General features: G+C 42.9%; 1 long non-coding RNA gene across 1 annotated transcript in view; it reads left to right on the forward strand.

Annotated features, from left to right (window-relative positions):
- LOC138430410 (uncharacterized) overlaps positions 1-5,706 on the forward strand; it is a 45,384-nt gene extending 39,678 nt beyond the window's left edge. Inside the window, exons 2-3 of the long non-coding RNA XR_011253155.1 lie at positions 343-486; positions 4,386-5,706. This is a non-coding gene — a long non-coding RNA (uncharacterized lncRNA). The remainder of the gene's footprint in view (positions 1-342; positions 487-4,385) is intronic.
- Positions 5,707-25,129: the final 19,423 nt, after the last annotated feature.

The following is a 25,129-nucleotide window of genomic DNA, read 5'->3' on the forward strand; positions in this document are numbered from 1 at the left end:
TTCCCCATTTAAAATGGGTGGAGATTAGTCAGAAAATAAGATCTAAATTCTAGATTGTTAATATAGATATTATTCCACCTTGACCTTATGTTTTATTTAAAGCAATTAAAAAAAAGCTACAATCTATTTAGCATATATATGGCTTTTCAGATTCTCTCTCTGGTTGTGTGCATATCATATCAAGATATGTAGTTTTATGTTGAGTGTGAAATGAATTCAGGTTCTCACTTGTCTGGTGAACTGGCGGGGGGGGGGGCGGGGGGGGCGGGGGGGCGGGGGGGGCGGGGGGGGGCTGGGTCCCTTGCCAGTGAAGTTTGAATATTGACATTGATATGATTTCAGTTGTATTCACAGGACAGTGAGGCCTGAGGACTTTGGAGTCCTACTCACAACAGCCTTGCAAGAAAGATGTTATGATTTCCATTTTTTAGACAAGGAGACAGAGGCTCAGAGAAGTCAAGTTTCTTGCCCAAGATCACACAGCAAGTAAGTAGTAGAATTGGCATTTGGACTTTTAATGTCATGGAAGGCAATCATAAAAGATTCTTTAGTGAGTGAGTGTGGGACTCACCATTTGTGAGGTTATTTTACCCTGATTGTCTGCATCACCTCCTACTGTAGCTATGCCTAGGAAGGTCATAGCCACATTAGGAAATGCTAAATTCCAGCTTCACATACAAGGAAATGCAGAGATGCAAAGCAACTGATCAGAGACCACATGATGATAATCAAATCTATAATAACATAAAGTACTGGTTTCTCACTTCTTTTGAAAGTAGTACAGCATATGGTTTTTCCAGTAGTCATGTATGGATGTGAGAGTTGGACTATAAGGAAAGCTGAGGGCTGAAGAATTGATGCTTTTGAACTGTGGTGTTGGAGAAGACTCTTGAGAGTCCCTTGAACTGCAAGGAGATCCAACCAGTCCATTCTAAAGGAGATCAGTCCTGGGTGTTCATTGGTAGGACTGATCTTGAAGCTGAAACTCCAAAACTTTGGCCACCTGATGTGAAGAGCTGACTCATTTGAAAAGACCTGATGCTGGGAAAGATTGTGGGCAAGAGGAGAAGGAGATGACAGAGGATGAGATGGTTGTATGGCATCACCGACTCAATGGACATGAGTTTGGGTGGACTCTGGGAGTTGGTGATGGACAGGGAGGCCTGGCGGGCTGCAGTTCATGGGGTTGCAGAGTCAGACACGACTGAGCAACTGAACTGAACTGAACAGCATAGTGGCTAAGAATAATCTGGAATCACATTGCTTGGGCTCATACCTCAGATCCACCACTAAGAAGTTCTGTGACCTTGGATAAAGTACTTAACTTTTCTGTGCCTCACTTTTTTTTTTTTTTTTTGAAAAATAGACATCAGGATAACACCTGTTTCATCAGATTATTATGGAAATTAAATAAAATAACACAGGTAAAGTGTTTGGGAGTACACTTAGCTGGCACATAGAAAGAACTCAATAAATACATGCAGCTGTTGGGAAAAATAGAAAGAGTTAAAAAACATTTGCTTTTTAAGAATTGTGGTATAATATACCACAGTTTTATACATATAAAATTTTATTACTTTAATCATCTTTAAGTGAACTGTTCAGTGGCATTAAGTACACTCACAATGCTGTGCATCCACCACCATCCATCTCCAGAAATTTTTCATCTTCCCAAGCTGAAACTTTATATCTATCATACAACAGCTGTCCATTCCTCCCTCTCTCAACCCCTGGCAATCAGCATTCTATTTTCTGTCTCTATGAATCTGACTCCTCTAGAGATCTCATATAAGTGGCATCATACAGTATCCTTTAGTGACTGGCTTATTTCACTCAGCATGTTCGTCTATGCTGCTGCATGTGTCAGAATTTCATTCCTTTTTAAGGCTGAATCACATATGTTATATACCTGAAAATATTCAAAGCAGATATTTGTATGGCTGTGTTCATAGCAGCAGTAGTCACAAAACCCTAAAGCTGGAAACAACCCAAATGTCCTCTGATTAAGAAATCAATGAGCAAAATGAGGTTTATACATATACATATTTATACATATTCTATTAAGTTTCGCTTCATATATTTAGATGATCTATTGTTAAGTATATAAGTGTTTATAATTGTTAAGTCAAGTCTTCTTGCTATTTGTATCTTTTATTAATCTGTAAGCTCCTTCTTTGCCTGTTGTAAGCATGTTTGATTTAAAGTCTACTTTATGTGGTATTAGTACCACCCACTCATACTCTCTTTTGTTTCCTACTTTCATGGAATATCTGTTTCTATGTGGTTTTTTTTTTTTTAGGTTTTTTTTTAATTTTATTTTTTTCTTTACAGTACTGTATTGGTTTTGCCATACGAGACACAGATGTTTCTATGTTTTTATGTTCAATCTATTTGCATCTTTGGATTTGAAGTGAGTCTCTTATAGATAGCATTTAGTTGGGTCATGTTTTTAAAGTCCATTCTGCCACTCTCTGTCTTTTTATTGGAGAATTTAATCCATTTACATTTAAAGTAATTACTGATAAAGGGGAACTTAATTCCGTTATTTTTCAATTTGTTTTCTATATGCCTCATAGCTTTTTTGTCCCTCATTTCATGCATTACTATTTTCTTTTATGTTTAGTTATTTGTTTTGGTAGTAAAATATCTTAATTCTCTTCTCATTTCCTTTTGTGTACATCCTATAACTATTTTCTTTATGGCTATCATGGCAATTATATTTAACATCTTAAAGTTATAACACTAAATTGAATTTATACCAGCTTAATTCAGTAACATAAAAACTCCTTTCCTATACAGATCTGACTTCATCAGTTTCAGTTATTGATGTCATAAAATCCATTTTACACATCTTCTGTCCAAAAATATAGACTAATAATTGTTTTTTATGCATAGTTTCTTAAGTCTTTTAGAAAACAAAAGTGGAATTACCAGTCAAAGTTACAATAATACTAGGTTTTATAATTGCCCGGGTGTTTATCTTTATCAGAAATCTGATATTCCTACAGATATCCTATCAGAGATCTGATATTTCTTCCTAAAACTTTGAGTTACATTTAGTGTCCTGCAGATTGAAGGACTCTCTTTATCATTTCTTTCAGGGCAGGACTAGAGGTACAAATGTCTCTCAGCTTTTATTTATATAGGAATGTTTTAATTTCCTCCTCATTTGAAGAAAAATTTTGCTATATATAGGATTCTTGGTTGACAGTTCATTTCTTTCAACATATCAAATTCACTGACTCACTATCTTCCAGCTCCAAGGTTTTTGATGAGGTGTGTGTGTGTGTGTGTGTGTGTGTGTGTGTGTGTGTGTGTGCTCAGTCATGTTTGACTCTTTGTGGCTCCGTGGATTGTAGCCCATAAGGCTCCTCTGTCCATGGAATTTCCCAGGCAAGAATCCTGGAGTAAGTTGCCATTTCCTATTCCAGGGGATCTTTCTTACCTGGGGATTGAACCCAAGTCTCTTTTGTCTCCTGCATTGGCAGGCAGATTCTTTACCACTGTGCCATCAGGAAGCCCATTTCTGATGAGGAATTGGCTGATAATTTCATTGGGGACCTTCGGATGTGATGAGTTGCTTCTATCTGGCTGCTTTCATGAGTCTCTCTTTGTCTTTTGCTCTGGCTACTTTCAAGAGTCTCTCTTTGTCTTTTGCTTTTGAAAATTTGATTATAAAGTACATGTGGGTTTCTTTGTTTTTATTTGCTTGGAGTTTGTGGAGCTTCTTGGGTGTTTATACTCATGTCTTTCGTCAAGTCTGGGAAGGTTTTGCTCACTATTTCTTCAAATAGTCATTCTGTCCCTTCCCTTTGCTTTCCTCCTCTGGGACTTCCATAGTGTAAATGCTGAGCATCCTGATGGTGCCCCTCAGGTCCCATAGGCTCTGTTCACTTTCCTTGGTCATTTTCTTTCTGTTCCTCAGATTCAATAATTTAAATCATTGTACCTTCAATTGTTCTTTTTTCTTTTTGTCAAATATGCTTTTGGCTAGAAAAATCACTCTAATTCATCATATCATTCATTCCAGTGAATTTTTCAGTTTGGTTATTGTAGTTTTCAGCCCCAGAATTTCCTTTTGGTTCCTTTTTAATGTTTTCTATCTGTTGACATTTCCATTTTGTTCATACATCCTTTTCCTGGTTTTGCCCATACTTCTCTTGACTCTTTGAGCATTTTACAAGCAGCTGTTTTGGACTCTTTGTCTAGTAATTCCACTATATGGTCTTCCTCAGGGACATTTTCTGTTAATTAATTTTTTCCTTTAAACAGTCCATACTATTGTTTGTTTGGGTTTTGACCTGTCTTGTGACTTTTTTGGTTGAAAACTGGACTTTTGAATCTTATAATGTGGTAACTTTGGTCCACTTCTCCTCCTTCCCCAGGTTTGCTGTTTTTTCTTGCTGTTATGGGCTTCGCTGGTGACTCAGATGCTAAAGAATCTGCCTGCACTGCAAGGGACCCAGGTTTGATCCTTGAGTTAGGAAGGTCCCCTGGAGAAAAGAATGACTACCCACTTCAGTATTCTTGCCTGGAGAATTCCATGGACAGAGGAGCCTGGTGGGCTACAGTCCATGTGGTCACAAAGAGTCAGATGTGATTCAGTCAGTGGCTGAGCAACTATATGGGCTGTGTCTCTGCCAGTGATCAGTCTGAGGTGTAAACTTACAGTCTTCACAGGTCTATTCTGAGCTTATGTTTTTCCCTGGGCATACTCAATGACTCTATTAAAATTTTTCCTCATATGTGGTTGCTTTTGAATATCCCAGTCCTTAAATGTCTAGCTCTTATAATGGGAAAAGTGAAAAATGAAAGGAAAAAATGATTTCCAACATGCCATTAAATCCCCTTGAAGTGACTTTGGCTAAATGGGGAGAGTCTTAACAATAGTGCTTGCCCACTTCTGTGTCTGTATCTCAACAATCAGAGATAACAACTCATGACAAAAGCAGATTTTTGTCATTTGGAAACAGGGTCCTTAGTGCCTGACAGCTCCCACAAGCTGCGTATAAGTTGCTCTTGGAATGTATGCACAGCTTCTTATCCTGGGGCTAGAGATTAGAGGACAGGTGTCTGCTCTTGTGTTTAGAGCTGAAACTAACCAAAATTAGCCACTATTCACTCTTCAAGTCTTTCCTTGGAAACTGCAATCTTCAGTAATCTCTCAGTATAGACTGAATTATCTTCTCTCCATACTTGTATGTTGAAGCCCTAACCCTGAGAAATGGAATGTTTCCTGCCACATCAGCAAACAAATGATGTCACAGTCATCAGTGATTGCAGCCCTCCAAAGTGAATAGGTAATTCCTAAAGAAACTCAAAAGGAGAAGAATATCTGCCATCTAGCAGCCATCAGACTGTAGTTACTTTCCATGGTGAGCCCTGAAGAAGCTCAAAATGTGAAAATACAAGATACTGGCCCCAGATAGCTGAGGTGCATATTGAAGGAATGATTTCAGTGAACCTAGACTCTTGCATGTTTGCATGCATAGAAAAGTGCTAAATTCCTTAACTTGGGCTATCTGGTTTTCTTTAGTTAACAATCATCTTTTGATGTTCGGGCTACCTCCCTTTTGTTCCAAAAATTCTGTATAACTGGCTCCCCTCCTTGCCTCCTTGGGACAGTTCTCTCAGGGTTACTTGAGATACTGTCTCCCAGGCATGTGAAGTCCCCCAAAATCACACAAAATAAAGCATAACTCTCAAGTTTTAGGATGTGCATATTTTTAGTTGACATTCTTTTTGTGACCATCCTTGGAGATAGGGTTTTTAGGAAAATGATTAAAGTTAAATGAGGTTATAAGGTTGTGGCCCTAATCCAATAGGACTAGTGTCCCTCCAGATAGCTTCACAGCTGAATTCTACCAAAAATTTAGAGAAGAGCTAATACCTATCCTACTCAAACTCTTAGGAAATTGCAGAGGAAGGTAAACTTCCAAACTCATTCTATGAGACCACCATCACCCTAATACCAAAATCTGACAAAGATGCCACCAAAAAAAGAAAACTACAGGCCAATATCACTGATGAACATAGATGCAAAAATCCTTAACAAAATTCTAGCAATCAGAATCCAACAATACATTAAAAAGATCATACATCATGACCAAATGGGCTTTATCCCAGGGATACAAGGATTCAATATCCACAAATCAATCAATGTAATACACCACATTAACAAATTGAAAAATAAAAGCCATATGATTATCTCAATAGATGCAGAGAAAGACTTTGACAAAATTCAACATCCATTTATGATGAAAAACCCTCAAGAAAGCAGGAGTAGAAGAAACATACCTCAACATAATAAAAGCTATATATGACAAACCCACAGCAAACATTATCCTCAATGGTGAAAAATTGAAAGCATTTCCCCTAAAGTCAAGAACAGGACAAGGGTGCCCGCTTTCACCATTACTATTCAACATAGTTTTGGAAGTTTTGGCCACAGCAATCAGAGCAGAAAAAGAAATAAAAGGAATCCAAATTGGAAAAGAAGAAGTAAAACTCTCACTGTTTGCAGAAGACATGATCCTCTACATAGAAAACCCTAAAGATTCCACCAGAAAATTACTAGAGCTAATCAAGAAACATAGTAAAGTTTCAGGATATAAAATCAATACACAAAAATCCCTTGCATTCCTATACACTAAGAATGAGAAAATAGAAAGAGAAATTAAGGAAACAATTCCATTCACCACTGCAATGAAAAGAATAAAATACTTAGGAATATATCTACCTAAAGAAACTAAAGACATATATATAGAAAACTGTAAAACACTGATGAAATAAATCAAAGAGGACACTAATAGATAGAGAAATATAAAGTGTTCATGGACTGGAAGAATCAATATAGTGAAAATGAGAACAATCTATAGAGTCAATGCAATCCCTATCAAGCTACCAATGATACTTTTCACAGAGCTAGGACAAATAATTTCACAATTTGTATGGAAATACAAAAAACCTCGAATAGCCAAAGCAAACTTGAGAAAGAAGAATGGAACTGGAGGAATCAACCTGCCTGGCTTCAGGCTCTACTACAAAGCCCCAGTCACCAAGACAGTATGGTACTGGCACGAAGACAGAAATATAGATCAATGGAACAAAATAGAGAGCCCAGAGATAAATCCATGCACCTATGGACACCTTATCTTTGACAAAGGAGGCAAGAATATACAATGGAGTAAAGACAATCTCTTTAACAAGTGGTGCTGGGAAAACTAGTCAACCACTTGTAAAAGAATGAAACTAGAACACTTTCTAACACCATACACAAAAATAAACTCAAAATGGATTAAAGATCTAAATGTGAGACCAGAAACTATAAAACTCCTAGAGGAGAACATAGGCAAAACACTCTCTGACATAAGTCACAGCAGGATCCTCTATGACCCACCTCCAAGAATATTGGAAATAAAAGCAAAAATAAACAAATGAGACCTAATTAAACTTAAAAGCTTCTGCACAACAAAGGAAACTATAAGCAAGGTGAAAAGACAGCCTTCAGAACGGGAGAAAATAATAGCAAATGAAGCAACTGACAAACAACTAATCTCAAAAATATGCAAGCAACTCCTGCAGCTCAATTCCAGGAAAATAAATGACCCAATCAAAAAGTGGGCCAAAGAACTAAATAGACATTTCTCCAAAGAAGACATACAGATGGCTGACAAACACATGAAAAGATGCTCAACATCACTCATGATCAGAGAAATGCAAATAAAGACCACAGTGAGGTACCATTTCATGCCAGTCAGAATGTCTGTCATCCAAAAGTCTACAAGCAATAAGTGCTGGAGAGGGTGTGGAGAAAAGGGAACTCTCTTACACTGTTGGTGGGAATGCAAACTAGTACAGCCACTATGGAGAACAGTGTGGAGATTCCTTAAAAAACTGGAAATAGAACTGCCTTATGACCCAGCAATCCCACTGCTGGGCATACACACCAAGGAAACCAGAATTGAAAGAGACACGTGTACCCCAATGTTCATCACAGCACTGTTTATAATAGCCAGGACATGGAAGCAACCTAGATGTCCATCAGCAGACAAATGGATAAGAAAGCTGTGGTACATATACACAATGGAGTATTACTCAGTCATTAAAAAGAATACATTTGAATCAGTTCTAATGAGGTGAATGAAACTAGAGCCTATTATACAGAGTGAAGTAAGTCAGAAAGAAAAACACCAATACAGTATAATAACACATATATAGAGAATTTAGAAAGATGGTAATGATAACCCTGTATGCGGGACAGCAAAAGAGACACAGATATATAGAACAGTCTTTTGGATTCTGTGGGAGAGGGCAAGTGTGGGATGATTTGGGAGAATTACATTGAAACATATATATTATCGTATGTGAAATGAATTGCCAGTCCAGGTTCGATGCATGATATAGGATGCTCAGGGCTGGTGCACTGGGATGACTCAGAGGGATGGGATGGGGAGAGAGGTGGGAGGGGTGTTCTGGATGAGGAACACATGTACACCCGAGGAGGATTCATGTCAATGTATGGCAAAACCAATACAATATTGTAAAGTAGTTAACCTCCAATTAAAATAAATAAATTTATATTTTTTTAAAAAAGGACTAGTGTCCTTACAGGAAGAGAGACATAAGAGTTCTTTCTCTTCCCTCCTCTTGTTGCACAGAGAAAAGGTCATGTGAGAATAGCCATCTACAAGCCAGAAAGAACTGTCTCACTACAAACCAAACCTGATGACATCTGGACCTACTAGTTCTAGCCTCAAAACTATGAGGAAATAAGTTTCTCTTGTCTAAGCCACCAACTCTGTGGTCTTCTGTTAGCAGCCCAAGCTAACCTGTCTCCAGAGTTCCAAATAGTTACATCAGACAACTTCTGCCAATGCAATTGTTGTCAAGGTGGGGAGATAGTGCTTCCTGCTTACCATCTTCCCTCTAGAAAGAACTTTCCAACAGATTAGAAAGATTTCTGCTTGTCTTGAGCAGAAGCCATATGTTACCTGGGGCACACCTTTGTGAGTTTTCTGATTCTGTGCAGTTTTCACCTTTCATTGACTTTGACCTATCTTCAGTTCAGTTCAGTCGCTCAGTCGTGTCGGACTCTTTGCGACCCCATGAATCGCAGCATGCCACGCCTCCCTGTCCATCACCAACTCCCAGAGTTCACTCAGACTCAGGTCCATCGAGTCAGTGATGCCATCCATCCTCTGTCGTCCCCTTCTCCTCCTGCCCTCAATCTTTCCCAGCATCAGGGTCTTTTCAAATGAGTCAGCTCTTCACATCAGGTGGCCAAAGTTTTGGAGTTTCAGCTTTAGCATCATTCCTTCCAGAGAAATCCCAGGACTGATCTCCTTTAGAATGGACTGGTTGGATCTCCTTGCAGTCCAAGGGATTCTCAAGAGTCTTATCCAGCCCCACAGTTCAAAAGCATCAATTCTTCAGCGCTCAGCTTTCCTTATAGTCCAACTCTCACATCCATACATGACCACAGGAAAAACCATAGCCTTGACTAGATGGACCTTTGTTGGCAAAGTAATGTCTCTGCTTTTCAATACACTATCTAGGTTGGTGATAACTTTTCTGCCAAGGAGTAAGCGTCTTTTAATTTCATGGCTGCAATCACCATCTGCAGTGATTCTGGAGCCCCAAAAAATAAAGTCTGACACTGTTTCCACTGTTTCCCCATCTATTTTCCATGAAGTGATGGGACCAGATACCATGATCTCCGTTTTCTGAATGTTGAGCTTTAAGCCAATTTTTTCACTCTCCTCTTTCACTTTCATCAAGAGGCTTTTTAGTTCCTCTTCACTTTCTGCCATAAGGGTGGTGTCATCTGCATATCTGAGATTATTGATATTTGTCCTGGCAATCTTGATTCCAGCTTGTGCTTCTTCCAGCCCAGTGTTTCTCATGATGTACTCTGCATAGAAGTTAAATAAGCAGGGTGACAATATACAACCTTGTCATAGTCCTTTTCCTATTTGGAACCAGTCTGTTGTTCCATGTCCAGTTCTAACTCTTGCTTCCTGACCTGCATATAGGTTTCTCAAGAGGCAGGTCAGATACAACTCCTAAATTGCAGGTAACTACAACAAAGCAAATGATTCTTATTGCTAGGCATGCAAATAAATTCTATGGATTTTCTCTTTCTATACATTCTAGGATTAATATAGGTTGTATCTCAAGATTCTTTTCCTCTACACAAATTATATTCATTCATTATAAATCAGCCAACTTTCACTGAATTTTTTGAAAATAGGTTTAATCATTTTTATTAAAAACATTTTGTCTAATTTTTTTTCTTTGGGATGGCTTTGTTTTCTTTGCTTTGTATGTGGAGAAATAGCCTTTTTTTTTTTTTTTTTTGGCCAGATACGTTACTCTTATTACAACCTCTCATTAGACCTTCTATTTTATAAAATTATCAGTAATAACCATAGTTATTAAGTCTTTGTCATGTACAGATCATTTTTACTATACTCTGAGGCTTGCCTGAGGTTCTGTGATAAAGTGCAGACCAGAGATTGTATCTTCAATAAACACTATCTCAGTGACTCATGGAAAAGAAGTGTACCAGGTAATTCAAACTAACATTTCAAAGAATAGACTCCTGGGTACAGGCATTTGAACTGACTTCACTCAGAGAACTTCTAGACTATGCCAGGAGTCTGAATCTGGATTTCTATAACTTTTTAGTTGAGACACATATGACTTCATGAGAATAATAACCCAAGACTTCACAAAATAGTAATAATTTCAAAGGACTGAATGAATTAATAAGGGAAATTTTTATTGTGCTTAACTCTTTGGTATACTGGGGATTTGTTTTAAAGTTCTGCTCTCTAGATATACAAGTATCTTCCTTCTCTTTCTTCTTAAGCTATCCTTAATCCACAGAAATTCAGTAAATTCCATTTCTGCAAAGTAAAACTTTAAAAAATGATACCAGATTTTCACTGATCTCATGGAATTCAGAAACTTACTAAGTCTCTTTTATATACTTGGAAATAGAGTTATTTGCATAGGCTCAGTAAGATACTGTTTTTCTTTGCACCAGGATACAACTAAACAAATTGATCAAGGTTTATCTAGAGTGTCATATTTGAGGACAATACTCAATGATTCAGCCACTTTAAAGGCATAGAAGACAATGTCTACAAAATCCTTCAAGGAAACTGACCTGAGGGCTGGCTTGCAGGTACCAGATTTTCTAGCAGGTCAGGAACCTTAAGAAGGCTCAGAAAAGAAAAATTCATCCAAGTTTATAGGACTGCATGTTAAATCTGGTGGAGAGAGTTTCTTGGGCTGGGTTTCCTAGCCTCAGGATACCAGATAATAGAAGCTCTTACAATCCAATCTGATCCCTTATGCAAACTCCAGATAGAAAGCAATTGTGGGCTGCCTCTGGATGTTGAAAAGCTCTCCCAGGGAGGCCTGGGAGTCATTAACTCTCTTGCTGCACCCATGGAACTAACCCTCCTGAAAGCTTTATTTTGTGGTTAAAATAATCTTTCTTTTAGACTGTTATGATTGCAAAGGAGAGATTGTGTCAAGGAAGAAAAGTGAAAGAATTTAAAATGACCAAAAAGATTCCTGGGTATCCTCCATGGAAAACTTCTGAGTTATCTGATTCCTCTTTTATCGTCTCTGAGCTAGTTTTCAAATCTGAAAGGTGGAAGTAAAGGACAGCAAAGAAAATAATCCTTGTCAAGAGGATGACATTTCCACTGTCATGGAAAAAGGCAGTTTTGTATCTATTTTATTTGTAAATACATTTCATGGCCTCTATTTCTGCTCCTGGAACTAGTGTACTGTCTTATTCCCTAATAAGTACAATCTTTGACTTGTGTTTAGTTTATATTGGTATGCGAGTAATGTTTTTATCTTTAAAAGAAACTATCCATAACATGACAACTACTTCTACTACAATTATTGATTGAGTCAACATCCCACAAGCATTTGCGAGACTCAGGGCCCTGGGAATATCTAACTAGTCTGAAGTATTCCCAAGGAGACCGTGATTTAAGGAAAGAGAGAGATGTGTGCCGTGCTTTAGGTTTGTGGCAGAAGAGGCAGCACAGGGTCTAAGAGCCCTGGGAAGGCCTGGGTTCTGCACTTTTGTCAGAGTGTGAGGGTGTGTGTCTGGGGAAAGGGTTGTCAGGGTGCTGAGCCCCCAGAGCGTGGCCTGTCAGACCAGCCTGTTTCCAGCCGCCTGGAATGGCCTTCACCCTTTCTCCTGAGATTTCGGCTGCTCTGTAAACTGCATGGACAATGTCCCTGTGGCTCCTCACTGACTGATGCCCATGGACATGGGCTGCTGTGATGGCTGATTTTATGCGTCAACTCAACTGGGCCATAGGGTGCACTGTCTTCCAGTTAAATATGACTGGTGTGTCTGTGAGGCTGTTTTTGCACACTTAAAATAGATTTAATTATGTATATTTTACCACAAAAATGCACACAATCCCCTCTCCCCCCAATATTTGGGTCATACTTACTCAACATATGTGGAGCATACTTATGCTAAAAATGTATTTGTTGTTTATTTAAATATTCAGGACATATGCTACAAAATTGTTATCTGAAATACCAGTTTATTAAATGTGTCTCCTGCGGTTTTACCTGCTAAATCTGGTGGCCCTTTGTGGGATGTGGGGAGAACCCTGACTAAGTCACCTGGGCTTCCCGCCACACAAGGGTGTGCACACGTGAGCACTCACTTCTGGGATCATACTCAGGCCCGCAGATGGAGGGGAGAGGGGGATGCCAGAGGGGGACGGGGGGGTCTGCCTTCCCACTATCCCCAGCCACCTTGGAGTTGGATGGGCCTCACCATTCAGCCAACAGGAAGATACAATTATCTCCATCTTACAGGTGGGAAGACTGAGGCTGGGAGGGTTCTGAGACTTGCTCAATGTCTCAGACCTTTTGCCTAAAGCTAGTCTCCTTCCACTGGCCTGAGTGCCTACCTATCTTTACTGAAGATGAGTAAATGATAGCTTTGGGCACCCAGGGGCCCACCAGCAGGTTCCAGGAGATGAAGCCTCCTGGAAGATGAGGGCAGAGTGGGTCTACTGGAGCCAGGCCTGACCACCCTGCTGGATGCACCATCCTGTCAGCAGCTAAGAGCTGCTGAGACCTAGGACACTATCAGGCTGCTGAGAGGAGTATGAAGGGCCACCCCTACCCCAGCAGGGGAGGAACATCAGCCTAGACACTCCTGCCAGGAGAACAAGTCCACAAGGAAGGGCCCCTACCAGCTGAGCACAGGAGGGCTCCCAACTCTGGAGCAGACAGGTGACTGCTTGCTTGGCTCCCCAAAGGTGGGACCCTGGGCTTTTGTGGGTCCTGGGGGCAGGAGGGAATGTGAGACCAGCCTATTTCCTGAGTTCTCCAGTTTAGTTTCTCAGGGATGATCAAGCCGGGTACCCAGGCACCTGGTGTCTTTGCCCCATCTCTGTCCAGCCATGTCTAGCAGTCAGAGCTGGGATGTTCTGCCCAGGGGAGTCAGATTCTGGGGCACAGAGCCGCATTCCCAGAGAGGGCCAAAGGGACAGTGCCAGGCTCCATATGAGCCAAGCAAGGAGAGGCCTGTGAGGGTGTTTTTGGATGACAGTAACATTTGAATCAGTGGACCAAGCAAAGCAGACACCTTCCCCCATGTGGGCGGGTTTTATGGCTCAGTTAAAACAAAAAAGCTGACCCTTCTGCTTATAAGAGGGAACAGCTGTCTGACTGTGTTGAGCTGGGACAGGAGGTTTTCCTACCTTTGGGATCAAACTGAAATATCAGTTCTACTAGATCTTGAGCCTGGTAGCCTTTGGAGAGCTACACCATCAGCTCTCCTGGGCCTCTCTCCAGCTTGCTGACCACAGAGCCTGTGGCACAGCAGCCTTCAGAATTGTGTGAACCAACTCCTTATAGTAAATCTCTTTATATCTAGATATATGTGTGTATATATATATATATATATATATATATATACACACACATGCACATATATATAATATATATAAATATATATACATACATGTAGATATATATACATATATATAAACACACACACACATATATATCAGTCAGTTCAGTTCAGTTCAGTTGCTCAGTCATGTCCAACTCTTTGCGACTCCATGAATTGCAGCACGCCAGGCCTCCCTGTCCATCACCGACTCCCAGAATTCACTCAAACTCACACCCACCAAGTCGGTGACGTCATCCAGCCATCTCATCCTCTGTTGTCCCCTTCTCCTCCTGCCCCCAATCCCTCCCAGCATCGGAGTCTTTTCCAATGAGTCAACTCTTCACATGAGGTGGCCAAAATATTGGAGTTTCAGCTTTAGCATCATTCCTTCCAAAGAACACCCAGGACTGATCTCCTTCAGAATGGACTGGTTGCATCTCCTTGCAGTCCAAGGGACTCTCAGGAGTCTTCTCCAACACCACAGTTCAAAAGCATCAATTCTTTGGCACTCAGCCTTCTTCACAATCCAACTCTCACATCCATACATGACCACTGGAAAAACCATAGCCTTGACTAGATGGACCTTTGTTGGCAAAGTAATGTCTCTGCTTTTGAATATGCTATCCAGGTTGGTCATAACTTTCCTTCCAAGGAGTAAGTGTCTTTTAATTTCGTGGCTGCAATCGCCATCTGCAGTGATTTTGGAGCCCAGAAAAATAAAGTCTGCCACTGTTTCCACTGTGTCCCCATCTATTTCCCATGAAGTGCTGGGACCAGGTGCCATGATATATATCTCCTATTGGTTCTGTTTTTCTGAAGGATCTTAACTAATATGGTTGCCTTGGTCCTAACTATCTGCCTATTTTCTCTCCTTCCAATCCCAGAAAAAAAAAAAATCCCCCTTGCTCTTCCATTTGATATCACTTTTCCTGATTCACTGAAGAATAAACCCAAATGACCAATTCTCTTTTGCTGCTAGAACAAACTCAAAATCCTAGGAACAGCTTTGCTCCTACACCTCATTCAGATGTACTTTGGACCTGGCTGAACCATAGTGTGGCATGCTAAGTCACCATCTAGTCACTCCAGGCCAAGTCACATGCTTGTGATCACCTGTCTGCCAGGTGGGGGTGATGGGCCTGCATCTGCTGGACCTCCCAACTCCCAGCCAGGGCCCGTTGTCTTTGGCCACTGGCTGGCGGAGGAAAGGAAGCACTCTGTGTCACAGCACTGGTGAGAGCAGCAGCAGGGCCCTGCCTCTGTGAACACATTCAGAAGCAAATAAAAACCACCCTGACAGGTTGAGAAAGCCCATGGGAGAAAGGCAATGCTTTGCATTTTTGTACCTTATTGACACTTTTTATCCTGCCCTTCAATGAAGAGGTCCTGCAGTTTCATCTCGCTCTGGGGGCGAGTCACAGAGTGTCCTGACGGTCAAGCAGATGAGAGAAACCATCCTTGTGCCCAGGGAGCAGTGACTGCCTCTCAGCTTTTATTTGCCCCTGCTCCCCACCCCAGATTCCCTTTCAGAATTTATTCTTTAGACAGAGTGATGGCTATTATTGCAGGTCTACAAGGAAAGAAATCTTCATGCGTCAGTAACAGTAATGGATATTCCCAGAGCAGATGGCCTGTCAGGGAGAAAAGATTGATACGAGGAAAAACCAGTTAGGGATGAATGTGGCTCATCCAGTAAATCAGCATGGGTGATGCTCTGTCTTACAGGAAAAACAGACTTCAGAAAATAGTGCTCTTTAGAGGCAGAGGCAGCTAGTGTATCAACCTTCATTGTTGTTTTGAAAATAGCTGAATGAATTAGAATCTTTCATTTGAACCACAGAATATATATTCTGTTTTTAATCTAAGAAACATGTGCACAGTGTTATGGAGAAACAAAGGTATAAGCTGTTGGTGGTTAGACGTCTAGGCAGGGTCCTCCCAACCCTTCCTCGGTTCCCTTTTTGGTCCACTGTGAGTGACATGGAGAGTCACATGGAGACTTCAGTGGTCACTGGACTGGGGACTGCAGGGTCACACCAAGGACCAGGAAAGGGACAAGACTTTGCTTTCCTAAGTCTGCACTAACTAGAGGCAGTGAGATGAAGCTATGGGTCCTCCCACATGGTACCACTGCTAAGGAGAATGGTGGGAGAGGTGAGCACACCCAGAGCAGTGGATTCTGCCTGGCAGAACCCTCCATCTCGGTGCACAGATAGAGCTCACAGGTCAGATCTCGTTTGGCCCATGAAGCAGGGAGGCTATGGCTGCACTTTTCTTCCATTTAAAGAACCTGGGAAAGAAATGTGTACAGAGAGGTATTTTCGATGTAGAGAAGAACAGGCATGACTAGGCTGCTGGCCTGACGATCCTCTAACCTACCGACCTCTCATCTGCACTGCATACAGACGAGGTGTGCTACCCACCAGTGTTCCTGCTGCTCACACTGTGGCCATTCTCCTGGGTGGTAGACATCCTGGATGGCTGGCATCCTGCATGCTAGAAAGCAGGCTCCTGGGAACAGGGCTCTTCCCGGAGGACTTCTGATACCCAGGGCAAGTCTGTAGTAAGAGCAGCAACAAAAGCCTCATCAAGCAATTTGGTTTCAACTGCGTGAATTACCTTCGTTGCTCGTCTGGGTTGATTAGGCAGGGCAGGTATGGGATCGCCTTCTTGCTATGGTTCTGAATCTATAAAGCAATCCCGGGGTACCACTGAATAATTGGAGCACAGCAACATCTGAGTTCGGAGAAGGCAATGGCACCCCACTCCAGTACTCTTGCCTGGAAAATCCCATGGATGGAAGAGCCTGGTGGGCTGCCATCTATGGGATCGCGCAGAGTCGGAAACAACTGAAGCGACTTAGCCGCAGCAGCAGCAGCAACATCTGAGTCAGGGCCATAGGACCCTGGGTGGCCCCAGCACCTGGCCTAGGTCACATTTCTTGCTCTGGCCTCTGCCTGCTGGAGCTCTGGGTGAACTCAACTCTTCCTTGTCACAGCATCCCTGTGGTCCTGAAGCTTCTGGTCCTGAGGCCAGCTGTCCACAAACCTAGCACAATCACATCCAAGCTGACTGAAGGGGCAGGGGTGGGGCTGGATTTTGAGAAGGAGAACTGAAGAAGGAAGAAGCTGGATGGAAGGGCTGGTCTTGCCTGGGTCACCCTGAGGGCCACCTTGATTGACAATGAGTGTCTCAGGGAGGGAACAGCTGTGAGAATGAGAGAAAGGGCACGCTTCCGGGAATGGACACAATGTCAGAGCCGGTTAGAGCTCAGAGTCAGGCAGCCCAGTAAACTGTTAATTTAAATATTAATTAATCAACTTAAAAATTAGGTCCTCTGTTGCATTGGTCATCTTTCAAAGTTACATGTGGTAAGCTGTTACAATGGGTAGCCCAGATCTAGGATGGTTTCCTCATCTGGAGAACACTGGTGGATGGCTTCTGTCTGGATGGAGAAACTGGCATGCTGGGCCAAGGCTTGGATTGCAGACTCAGTGCTCCAATCAGCTCATCATTCAAAGCCTCCAGCAGACTACGGTTCAGGTCAAACATTCAGCAGCAAGAAGATGGCGGTGGTGAACATGTTCCCTGTGGTTTTGGAGAGAACGGTCTCTACATTTTTGAGATGCTTATGTAGTTTCTCTGAAAGCTGAAGGGAGTGGGGAGCTGTTTATTTATTTATTGTGGGTTGCACTGGGTCTTCATTGCTGCACGCGGCTTTCCCTAGTTGTAGGGCTTGGGGTTCTCGTTGCGGTGGCTTCTCTCTTGTTGTGGAGCATAGGCTCCAGGTAGTAGTTGCAGCACTGGAGCTCAGTAGTTGTGGCTCTCAGCTCTAGAGTTCTCATGCTTCAGTAGTTGTGGCTTGTGGGCTTTGTTGCTCCATGCATGTGGAATCTTCCTGGACCAGGGATAGAACCCATGTACCCTGCTTTGGCAAGTGGATTCCTATCCACTGTATCACCAGGGAAGTCTGGAGCTGTTTGTTTTTAATTAGGTGTGTGTGGTTTTTTTTTTTTTTTTTTTGAGGACAGTCACTATCTGGGGCTGAAAGGCAAGCTCAGAGGGCTGGGCTTGCAGAGGGGCTGATCAGAAGGTCTGAACCCAGTGAGGCTGGGACTTTGATAGGCACTGATTTGACACCTGGCATGCAGGCCCTGTCATCTGGTCTGTCATGCCTGCTCTGTGCTAACACTTCCTTCTCCCATCACCCAAACACCCACTGCCCCTCCCTGGCACAGTCATATCCCTGCCCCCAACAAGGGCACACACTTCCGGTGGCTCCCCCACATTGCCCACTGAGCCCTGGCTTTGTTGGGAGCTCCTTCTGCCTGAACCTCTGAAGCTGGCCAGCTGTCTGAGGAGTAAAATCGGGTTCCCAAACACTCCCTTCCCAGAGGTCGTCCCTAGCCATTAGGGTCTCAGAGAAACAGTGGCTGTAAGTTATTCAAATACTGGAGACACCAGAACAGGTGAGTGAAACACACCTCTCCCTCCTCCCATGGATCAGCTTCTGTCTGGCATTGGCAGTTCAATGACAAAAAACACCTCTCCCAGTTCCCTCTCCTGGCCAAGGAGAGAGAAATGAGAGCAGAGATTCCAGTTTCCTGAGTTGGGCCACACGCACAAACCATTCATTCATCCCTCTGCCCAGCTGGCACCTCCAGTGTGGTGCCCACCACTATGCCAGGGCCCAGGGCTTTAATTTTTACTAAGACTTGCTTCCTTCTTTAAGGAGCTTGTATCGAAGTATCTAAGAAATTAGCCCCAGTTCCATGACCAGGCCTTCAGGGACCATGGGAGGCTCAGATGTGCCCGAGACACAGTGGTGGCTCAAAGGGAGAGCCAAGCTGCCTGGTGAGAGTACCAGGAAGGCTTCTCAGAGGCAGGGGCCAGAGCTGAGTCTAGGAGGATAAAGAGAGGCTCTCCAGGCAGACAGATTTAGGAGAAGCACACACACAGGCAAGGAGGGGAAAACTAGTGTGAAAGATGTTTAGGTGGGTGTGGGGTGGGGGGGGTGAGTTTGGAGGGATAGGAGGGTATCAAATTGTGGACCCACAAATTCATATGTTGAGGCCCTAACCTCAATGTATTTGGAGATGGGATTCTGGGGAGGTCATTAGGTTTAGATGAGGTCATGAAGGTGGGGCCCATATGATGGGATTAACAGCATTATAAGAAGTGAAAGAGACATATTCACATGAGGACAGGGTGAAAACACCACTCTTGAGCCAGGAAGAGGCCTCACCAAGAATCAAATCTGCTTGCACCTTGACCTTGGACTTCCAGCCTCCAGAACTGTGTCAGTTGCTAGGCACCAGCCTGAGGTATTTTGTTACAGCAACTTGAGCAGATGGAGACTGAGATGCATGGTCTGCTGAGGATTTTAATTCAACTCAGGCAATAAGGAGAGGTTTAAGGCATGACAGTACATCTATGGAAACTGCACTTGCAATGATGCAAAAGGCCTGGTGAAGGAGGAGAGGGGTTCTGGCTGATGAGCCGTGGCCAGGGCCCAGGAGAGTCTGCTCCAGCCAGCTGAGGAGCCCAGGCCTGCCACTATGGCACTGCCTGGATTTGGTAGTCATGGGGAGAGGGTGGAGAGGAATGCTAGGAGTCTCACCTGGACTGGTGTATGAGCACTAATATTGGAGATGCAGGAGGTCCTGGTGACAAGCCCACATCCACGCAGGCAGGACCACAGCTTTGGGAGGAGAGGGTACTTACTGTTGCCCAAAGTAATTTCTATGGATTGTTTATTTGTTTAGTAAACCTTCCTCGCCTTCTCTCATTATCCTTCTAACCTCAGGGGTGGAGGATTGAGTGGTTTGCATTCCCCTGAGACCACTTCTTCGTCTCCACTTTCTATTCCGTGCCTTCCTTGCTCAGGGCAGGTAGCCACACTTCCTTTGCACGCGGCTTGTGAAATACACGTCTTTCATTTCTAATGCACTTACAGCTGGTGTCGTGTCCTGATGGAGAGCTCAAGCATTTCTTGTCTTTCACTCTGCACGCCCATGGCTCTGGGGGCTTCTCTTCTGCGCTGATCCTAAGGCCCTGTCTCCTGGATCCATGACGGGCACTGCGGGAGCCTTTCCCTGGTCCCCCCCACCCCCCTGTTCAGCAGGGGCCCTCACTCTCACTGCACATTGGGTGCTATCCACCTTCTTAACCCGCCCATCTATGTGATGACAGGTGTGCATTGGACACATATCACTGTGTGGGTGTCTGAACACTTAACATGTGCCGATTATAGTTTTGTGTTTTCTATACATTACTTGCGCATTTTGGGTTCCTGTCTCTTTTTGTTTATTCAAACTTACAGGGATTTTTGCATACTCTAGATATTCATGCTTCATCGGTTTTAGCTGTTAGGAAAAATTATCATTCATTTCTTAACTTCACATATGATGTCCTTTGTACACAGAAGTTTTAATTTTCATGTAATTAAATTAATTTCCTTTTTGCCTTATGGTTTGTACTTTTAAAGTTTTATTTCAGAAGTTTTTCCTCATCGGTAGGTAACAAAGCTATCTTTACATACAACTTTATAGATTCCTTATTACCTTCATAGCTTCACTGTTTACAAGAAGGTCTTTAACCCACTGAGAATCCAATTATCATCATCATAGCCAATAATGATGAAGTGCTTAGTATATTTCAGGCATCGTTTTCAATGCTTTAAACTTTTATTTTTGGTACACTTTATGTTTTAATTTTTCTTTGATTGAGGTATAGTTGAATGTACCATATTATGTAAGTTTCAGGCATACCACATAGCAATTCACAATTTTTAAAGGTATAGTCCATTTATAGTTATTATAAAACATTAGTTATATTCCTTCTGTTGTGCATTTCATCCTTGTGGCTTATATAAATAATATAAGCATTATACATAGTAGTTTGTACCTCTTAAGCTCTTCCCCTTTCCCTCTCCCTGCAGGTAACCCCTCGTTTGTTCTCTATATCTCTGTCTGTTTCTGCTTTGTTATATTCACTAGTTTGTTTTATCTTTTTAGATTCCACATATAAGTGATATCATATAGTACTTGTCTTCCTTTGACATTTCGCTTAGCACAGTATCCTTCAAGTACACCCATATTGTTACAAATGGCAAAATTTAGTTACAATAGCCAAGATATGGAAGCAATCTAAGTGTCCATTGACAGATGACTAGATAAAGAAGATGTGGTACACACACACACACACACACACACACACGCACACACATATATATATATGTATGTATATGTATATATACACATACATACACACACACAGTGGAATAGTACTCGGCCATAAAGGCTTTCAGCTATTAACTCTCTAAGCTTCACAGCGTGACAGAGGAGAAGCAACCTTCATCTTCAGTCCTGCTGCAGCTGAGTAGGTGAGGTCTGGGGACGCTGCGTGTTCTCCATCAAGACCTACAGCTAGTAACATGCTCTGATAACCAGTGGCTGCAGCACCTGCCCTGCTGCGTGCTGTGCTTGGTTTTGGGCTGCAGGACGTGGCGCTTGCTGTGCTCCTTGCATTGTTTTGGGGCAGAAGCCAAACAATCCAGCATGCAGTCCGACCCAAATTCACAGACTGCGACACAGTCCACGAGGAGAACTTGAAGTACATGTTGAGGACTGATGTTGTCTGGCAAGTTGGGGAAAGCTTCTTTACATGAAACTGAAATCTGGAAGATTAAGGGATATTAACTTTGCCAGAAGATAAAGTGGCTAGTGGAGAGGATGAAGAATCTTCCAGAAGGAAGGAACCAAATACCCAAAAGTCCTGAGGTGGGAACAACATGATACCTGAAAGGGAGCCCTGTTGTAGAGCAAATTTTGTGAGGACTGTAGGGCCTTCCAGCTCATTGATGAGGCTGGACTTTATTTTAGAAGTAATGGAGGTATCTCTGGCTACATGAAAACATTAGATGCAGAGCAGCTGGATGAGTGGGGAGGCCAGCCCCAGGCCACCACAGAGGCTCAGGTGAAGGCAGGTGATGGCTTGGGCTCAAAATGAGTGGCTTATCTGGTATCTGGTGCAGCTGATCCACTGATGGGTCCCAGCAATGGTGGGGAGATGGGGGTTGTCAGGAGAGCTCTCCCTGCCCAAGACGGGCGCACAGATTCCCGTGGCTGAGCGCAAGGGTGCTCAGATGTCAGTCCAGCAGTGTGAAGCCATCTCTGGAGAAGCAGCATTTGGACGGTATTCCAGGCCTGCTGAGTGCCCAGCAGTGTCTGCCAGCCTCTCAGCCTCCCTTGGTAACAGGGCCAGGCTTTGCTGTGGGGGTGGGACCACATAGTGAGTCACCTGGCTGGGCGGGGGGTGGGGGGGGGTGGGGAATGAGTGAGCATGGAAGCTCAGTGAACTATGTTCTGATCATATCCTCGATGTTTAAATCATTCAGTTCAGTTCAGTCCAGTCATTCAGTCGTGTCCGACTCTTTGCGACCTCGTGAACCGCAGGGCACCAGGCCTCCCTGTCCATCACCAACTCCTGGAGTCCACCCAAACTCATGTCCATCGAGTTGGTGATGCCATCCAACCATCTCATCCTCTGTTGTCCCCTTCTCCTCCTGCCTTCAATCTTTCCCAGAATCAGGGTCTTTTCCAGTGAATCAGCTCTTCACATCAGGTGGCCAAAGTATTGGAGTTTCAGCTTCAACATCAGTCCTTCCGAAGAACACCCAGGACTGATTTCCTTTAGGATGGACTGGTTGGATCTCCTTGCAGTCCAAGGGATTCTCAAGAGTCTTCTCCAACACCACAGTTCAAATGCATCAATTCTTTAGCGCTCAGCCTTCTTCACAGTCCAACTCTCACATCCATACATGACCACAGGAAAAACCATAGCCTTGACTAGACGGACCTTTGTTGGCAAAGTAATGTCTCTGCTTTTGAATATGCTATCTAGGTTAGACTTCCTTGGTGGTTCAGACGGTAAAGCATCTGTCTACAATGTGGGATACCTGGGTTCGATCCCTGGGTTGGGAAGATCCCCTGGAGAAGGAAATGGCAATCCACTCCAGTACTATTGCCTGGAAAATCCCATGGACAGAGGAGCCTGCTAGGTTACAGTCCATGGGGTCATAAAGAGTCAGACACAACTGAGCAACTTCACTTTCACTAGGTTGGTCATAACTTTCCTTCCAAGGAGCAAGCATCTTTTAATTTCATGGCTGCAGTCGCCATCTACAGTGATTTTGGAGCCCTTAAAAATAAAGTCAGCCACTGTTTCCACTGTTTCCCCATCTATCTGCCATGAAGTGATGGCACTGGATGTCATGATCTTCATTTTCTGAATGTTGAGCCAACTTTTTCACTCTCCACTTTCACTTTCATCAAGAGGCTTTTTTGTTCCTCTTCACTTTCTGCCATAAGGGTGGTGTCATCTGCATATCTGAGGTTATTGATACTTCTCCCAGCAATCTTGATTCCAGCTTGTGCTTCATCCAGGCCAGCGTTTCTCATGATGTACTCTGTTGCTGAGTCACTTCAGTCATGTCCGACCCTGTGCGACCCCATAAACGGCAGCCCACCAGGCTCTCCCGTCCCTGGGATTCTCCAGGCAAGAATGCTGGAGTGGGTTGCCATTTCCTTTCCCAATGCATGAAAGTGAAAAGTGAAAGTGGAGTTGCTCAGTTGTGTCTGACTCTTTGTGACCCCATGGACTGCAGCCTGCCAGGCTCCTCTGTCCCTGGGATTTTCCAGGCAAGAGTACCAGAGTGGGGTGCCATTGTCTTCTCCTATGATGTACTCTGCATATAAGTTAAATAAGCAGAGTGACAATATACAGCCTTGACATACTCCTTTTCCTATTTGGAACCAGTCTGTTGTTCCATGTTCAGTTTTAACTGTTGCTTCCTGACCTGCATACAGATTTCTCAAGAGGCAGGTCAGGTGGTCTGGCACTCCCATCTCTTTCAGAATTTTCCAGTTTATTGTGATCCACACACTCAAAGGCTTTGGCATAGTCAATAAAGCAGAAATAGATGTTTTTCTGGAACTCTCTTGCTTTTTCCATGATCCAGCAGATGTTGGCAATTTTATCTCTGGTTCCTCTGCCTTTTGTAAAACCAGCTTGAATGTCTGGAAGTTCACGGTTCATGTATTGCTGAAGCCTGGCTTCGAGAATTTTAAGTACTACTTTAATAGCGTGTGAGATGAGCGCAATTGTGCTATAGTTTGAGCATTCTTTAGCATTGCCTTTCTTTGGGATTGGTATGAAAACTGACCTTTTCCAGTCCTGCGGCCACTGCTGATTTTTCCAAATTTGCTGGCATATTGAGTGCAGCACTTTCACAGCATCATCTTTCAGGATTTGAAAGAGCTCAATTGGAATTCCATCACCTCCACTAGCTTTGTTCATAGTGATGCTTTCTAAGGCCCACTTGACTTCACATTCCAGGATGTTTAAATCATTATTGACAACTTAAAAAACAAGCCCATGGTTTAGAATTGGGGATAAAGCCCAATCAGACTCCTAAAAGCTCTGTTAATGTGGTGAGCTGGTAAAGACTTCAGACCAAGATCTCTTAAAAATTCTGAGATCTGCAACTGCTTGTTTTTTTTTTTTTTGCCTCTCGTAATTTTTATTTTTTATTTATTTATTTTTTTAATTTTTACTTTATTTTACTTTACAATACCGTATTGGTTTTGCCATACATTGACAACTGTTTTTTTTGTTGTTTTTGTTGGTTTGTCTGATTGACTGGATTTTTTTTCTTTTTTTTTTTTTTGGTAACATTCACCAACTACTTAGTAGTTAACCAGACACTGTGATCAGAGCTTCAAGGCATTGTCTTTAGTTATTAAAACTTACTCTAAAAGGGCAATTTTATCATAATGTTTTTAATTTCATTTATATTTTAACAGCTTGAGAAGCTGAGGTTGAGAAGTAATGACACTTGTTCCTGCCCATCTCATGCGGCATCAGGGGGAGTGAGGACAGCAGTGGCGACAGTGCCTCTGCCTCCTCAGACAAACTCTCAGGTCCTGAGGGGTCAGGTGATGAGGCACCTGGGGAGCCGCCAAGGAAGGGCTCGCAGAGCCTGAGGCAGGAGAGGCAGAGCGGAGTGATGAATACCGAAAAAGGTCCGGTAGGACAGTCCCTTGGACTGCAAGGAGATCCAACCAGTCCATTCTGAAGGAGATCAACCCTGGGATTTCTTTGGAAGGAATGATG

Source organism: Ovis canadensis, chromosome 25 (assembly GCF_042477335.2).
Source record: "Ovis canadensis isolate MfBH-ARS-UI-01 breed Bighorn chromosome 25, ARS-UI_OviCan_v2, whole genome shotgun sequence".
Taxonomy (NCBI): domain Eukaryota; kingdom Metazoa; phylum Chordata; class Mammalia; order Artiodactyla; family Bovidae; genus Ovis; species Ovis canadensis.